The 6,000-nt window shown below is 48.6% G+C and overlaps 1 protein-coding gene across 2 annotated transcripts in view; it reads right to left on the reverse strand.

Annotated features, from left to right (window-relative positions):
• The window catches only part of sorcs2 (sortilin-related VPS10 domain containing receptor 2), a 230,121-nt gene that overhangs the window by 205,205 nt on the left and 18,916 nt on the right, over positions 1–6,000 (reverse strand). The gene's annotated exons all lie outside the window — the stretch shown is intronic.

Genomic DNA, 6,000 nt, shown 5'->3' on the forward strand with positions numbered 1-6,000 from the left:
CACCCTCACCTACACCCACTTTCACCCTCACCCATACCCTCACCCTCACCCACACCCATACCCTCACCCACACCCACACCCTCACCTACACCCACACCCTCACCCACACCCATACCCTCACCTACACCCACACCCACACCCTCACCCTCACCCAGACCCATACCCTCACATACACCCTCACCCACACCCACACCCATACCCTCACTTACACCCTCACCCTCATCCAGACCCATACCCTCACATACACCCTCAGCTACACCCACTCTCACCCTCACCTACACCCACTTTCACCCTCACCCATACCCTCACCCTCACCCACACCCATACCCTCACCCACACCCACACCCTCACCTACACCCACACCCTCACCCACACCCATACCCTCACCTACACCCACACCCACACCCTCACCCTCACCCAGACCCATACCCTCACATACACCCTCAGCTACACCCACTCTCACCCTCACCTACACCCACTTTCACCCTCACCCATACCCTCACCCTCACCCACACCCATACCCTCACCCACACCCACACCCTCACCCACACCCATACCCTCACCTACACCCACACCCACACCCTCACCTACACCCACACCTACACCCTCACCTACACCCACTCTCACCCTCACCTACACCCACTTTCACCCTCACCCACACCCATACCCTCACCCACACCCACACCCTCACCTACACCCACACCCTCACCCACACCCATACCCTCACCTACACCCACACCCACACCCTCACCTACACCCACACCTACACCCTCACCTACACCCACTCTCACCCTCACCTACACCCACTTTCACCCTCACCCATACCCATACCCTCACCCACACCCACACCCTCACCTACACCCACACCCTCACCCACACCCATACCCTCACCTACACCCACACCCACACCCTCACCTACACCCACACCTACACCCTCAGCTACACCCACTCTCACCCTCACCTACACCCACTTTCACCCTCACCCACACCCATACCCTCACCCACACCCATACCCTCACCCTCACCCACACCCATACCCTCACCCACACCCACACCCTCACCTACACCCACACCCTCACCCACACCCATACCCTCACCTACACCCACACCCACACCCATACCCTCACCCACACCCACACCCACACCCTCACCCACACCCATACCCTCACCTACACCCACACCCACATCCTCACCTACACCCACACCCATACCCTCACCTACACCCACACCCACACCTACACCCACACATACACCCTCACCTACACCCTCACCTACACCCACTCTCACCCTCACCTACACCCACTTTCACCCTCACCCATACTCTCACCCTCACCCACACCCATACCCTCACCCACACCCACACCCACACCCTCACCCACACCCATACCCTCACCTACACCCATACCCTCACCCTCACCTACACCCATACCCTCACCTACACCCACACCCACACCTACACCCACACATACACCCTCACCTACACCCTCACCTACACCCACTCTCACCCTCACCTACACCCACTTTCACCCTCACCCACACCCATACCCTCACCCACACCCATACCCTCACCCTCACCCACACCCACACCCTCACCTACACCCACACCCTCACCCACACCCATACCCTCACCTACACCCACACCCACACCCTCACCTACACCCACACCTACACCCTCACCTACACCCACTCTCACCCTCACCTACACCCACTTTCACCCTCACCCACACCCATACCCTCACCCACACCCACACCCTCACCCACACCCTCACCCACACCCATACCCTCACCTACACCCACACCCACACCCTCACCTACACCCACACCTACACCCTCACCTACACCCACTCTCACCCTCACCTACACCTACACTCACATCCTCACCTACGCCCACACTCACACCCTCACCTACGCCTACATCCACTCCTACACCCACACCCTCATGTACACCCTCACCCTCAGGAGGGCTCAAGGCCAATGTGCAAGCATAAATCAGAACATTCCAGACCATTCCCGACCATTCCCACAGCAAGTATGGGAAACAGCTTCATTATTCTGGTAGTAGACATAAGGATACAACTTTCTGAGTTTCTGTGGGTCTTTGTTCAACATCTCTGTACCGAGGACAGTTTGGGACCAAACAACCACCTTACTATGCAGGAGTTTGGTTCTGCGAGTTGCGACTTTTTTCTTTTTTAAAGGGAAATCTTCCAGTGGGATATAACGTCAAGCTCCATCTTACATAACGATGGCTGTCAATGTCCATATACAGAATAATGTATGGTTTTGACATAATGGTGGAAATTTAAAAAACTAGTATGTAAAAGAAGGTACATACTGTAGAAACATTTGGGTTCATTGTGTATTTCTTGGCATTTCTGGAGGGTGTCTCAGTAATTAACCTTACCTGGAATAAATCCTAACCCTAACCCCTAATCCTAAACCTAAACCTAACCCCAACCCTGGAATAAACCCTATCCCTAACCACTAACCCTAACCCTAACCCTAACCCTAACCCTAACCTGGAATAAATCCTAACCCTAACCCCTAATCCTAAACCTAAACCTAAACCTAACCCCAACCCTGGAATAAACCCTATCCCTAACCACTAACCCTAACCCTAACCCCTAACCCTCAACCTAACCCTAACGCTAACCCCTACCCCTAAGCCTATCCCTAGAATAAACCTTATCCCTAACCCTAACCCCTAACCCTAAACCTAACCCTATACCTAACCCCTAATCATAAACCCTAACCCATACCTGGAATAACCCCTAACTCTAACCCTGAGGGTACTGCATTTCAGACAGAGCTGTGTTTCAGACGACGGCGATGCTGGGGAATGCACACACTCATCAGTCCAAACCTGAACAGCTCTCCCTATGAGGACTGTCAGAAGTGAGAGGCACCACAGAAGAAATCAAAACTACACTATCTGTTTACGCTCAAAGAGACGAAACCTTCAAAAAATGGACTGTCACAAATGAAAGACCAGCTCAGATACAGGTGAAGGGTTTGTACTCAATCCATCACTCTGTAATGTAGTCTGAGTCCCCTGAAAGGGTGCCTGAGACATCCTCAGGTAGGGGTAGGGTTAAGATTATGGGTTAGGGTTAGGGTTGGGGTTAGGATTAGGGTTAGGGTTAGGTTTAGAGTTCGGGTTAGGGTTGGTTAGGCTTAGGGTTAGACTAGCATTCTAGTAATGACTGTCTGTCCGAAACGGACTTGGTCTCATTTATACAAGGATATGCAAACGTCAAATGTCTTTCACAAATGCATGAATAAAACACCAATAAAAATGGTGACATTTGCTCATCTGGGATTACAAAAAAAGCTCTTGGTGCACAAAAGACTTTTCTTTGGTATGTGAAAATGCAAAATACACAAATACATAAAAGCCTGAACTTGCATAAAAGCAGTGTCATGCACACACACCCCTGGTTGTGCATGTTTCTCTGTCCACCCAGGATGAAAGAACAGGACCTGGCCAGTAGCGCCAGCCACCCAAGCAATTGACAATTATGAGCACAACTTGAGTAATTGAGGGTTAAGGGCCTTACTCAGGGGGCTTGAACCAGGAACCTTCTGATTATAAATCCAGTACCTTCACCACTGAGCCACCACTAAATGAGTAAGTGACTGAACTGTGGTGTGCGTGTGTGTGTTTCTGGTGCGATTCCTCTTTGCATTTGTTAACACAGTGCAGGTCTTAACAGCTTCTGAGAACAGACTTGGTTACTGTGAACATGGAATTTGTTTCATGTATGATGTTAATTTCATTTGACGTGTTGACGTGTCCTTTTGCCTCTGTGTTGGTTGCCATACTGGCTGGCACCGTAGGGGACTGTTCCCAAACTCCTTGGCAGTTAATGAGTTCAAAAGTAATACATCACTTTAATATCGTAATCCTTTAGATTATGTTATAAATACGGGTTTTAGTAATCAGTAATCTGGATAGATTTTTTAAAGTAACCCTCCCAACCCAGATCCTACCAGGCCTCGGTTCCTCATCCTGAGGTGGTGGAAACGATCCTCTGCTGTTTTGGCCTGTCAACATGATTGCATCATAGCATTATTGCAGATGTGGGCAGCACACGCTGTGAGTCTCCTGTCTACATCCTAAAGGTGTTCTAGCAGACTCAGTACTGCTGACTGGAGAAGACACTGAACACATCACCATAGCGACAGAACCAGAGATGACTCTGTGACATGGTGTATTTTCCTCCTTTAAGTGCCATTATAAGATTGTAAAGTGTGACTATAAAAGGAAGCACATGGTCACCAACACTCAGACCATCTGTGACACCAACAAACACAGACCATCTGTGGCACTGACCAACATCAGACAAGGCAGCAGGGTCCAGGGATTTGTGTTAAGTATGAAGATGGTCATGGCAGAATTTGACATGTCAAGGCAAAAATCAACATTTATCAAAGCATTTCTCCAGAGTTCAGCTGTCCGGGTTCACTGAGCCTGTGGCACATGTTAATATTCCAGAGGTGCATGTGAAAATTCCAGGTTCTGAAATACTCAATCCAGCTCAGAGCCAGTCAGAGCTGCCCGTCTGGCCATGACCAGAAACCATGCCAGAGTCACTCAGGTCACACTTCCCCTCATTCTGATGTTTGATGTGAACATTTCACACAGATAACAGCCACATGACAGAAGACAGCAGCTGAGATGGATCAAGGCTCCAGGCTTAGCAACACACACACACCACTAGAATGCAAAACACCAACAAAAACACCACACTGATGATGTGCTTATTAAAGACCCCAAGTGCATGCTGTTCTGAGATAATGTGTTAGAAAACAGATTCAACCTGTTTATAATGTTACTGATGACAAGGTGGGAAACATCGTGTTCATACTAACAGTTTTTAACATTCTTTAAAAACCTTTAAAAGCCTTTAACAGCCTTTAACAGCCTTCAACGCTCTTTAACAGTCTTGCAATGCTATACACTCTGGTTATACTAGTGACCGCACTCTGGTTATACTAGTGGTGTCACTCTGGTTATACTAGTGACCTTATTCTGGTTATACTAGTGACCGCACTCTGGTTATAGTAGTGACCTCACTCTGGTTATAGTAGTGACCTCACTCTGGTTATAGTAGTGACCGCACTCTGGTTATAGTAGTGACCTCACTCTGGTTATAGTAGTGACCGCACTCTGGTTATAGTAGTGACCTCACTCTGGTTATAGTAGTGACCGCACTCTGGTGATACTAGTGACCACACTCTGGTTATAGTAGTGACCGCACTCTGGTTATAGTAGTGACCGCACTCTGGTTATAGTAGTGACCTCACTCTGGTTAAAGGTCTGTAGACAAGATCTCAGCTGTCTGTCACAGTCATCAGTGATAACTGGGTATAACATCAGAGGGACTACACTATGTAAGTGTATACCTGTAAAATACATCTACAAGACAAACCCCACACAGTGGCCATGTGCATCTACATGCAAAGCTGGCATTTCCAGTAAAGTGGACAGTGATACAGTTAAGTGAGTGTTTACATAGCTGTATTAAGATAAGTGTGTATAAGCCTACATTATATGTATATATTAATATTTTCTTATGTATTCTTAGTTTTGCCTCTTTTCCAATAGTTTTATCATAATTAATATTAAAATATTCTATTAATTGCTTTTGGCAGCAGTTGTTACTTAAGATTTGTGCCAATAGAGCTATCTGAATTAAAAAATTTGACAGAGGGAAAAAGAGAGAGAGAAAGCAAGAGAGAGAGGGGGAGTGAAAGAGAGGGGGGAGTGAAAGAGAGAGAGAGAGAGAGAGAGAGAGAGAGTGAAAGAGAGGGGGGGAGTGAAAGAGAGAGAGAGAGAGAGAGAGAGAGGGAGGGAGTGAAAGAGGGGGGGAGTGAAAGAGAGAGAGAGAGAGAGAGAGAGAGGGGGGAGTGAAAGAGGGGGGGAGTGAAAGAGAGAGAGAGAGAGAGAGAGAGAGAGAGAGGGGGGGAGTGAAAGAGGGGGGGAGTGAAAGAGAGAGA

This window comes from Electrophorus electricus, chromosome 13, assembly GCF_041902795.1.
Source record: "Electrophorus electricus isolate QZ-2024a chromosome 13, ASM4190279v1, whole genome shotgun sequence".
NCBI lineage: Eukaryota > Metazoa > Chordata > Actinopteri > Gymnotiformes > Gymnotidae > Electrophorus > Electrophorus electricus.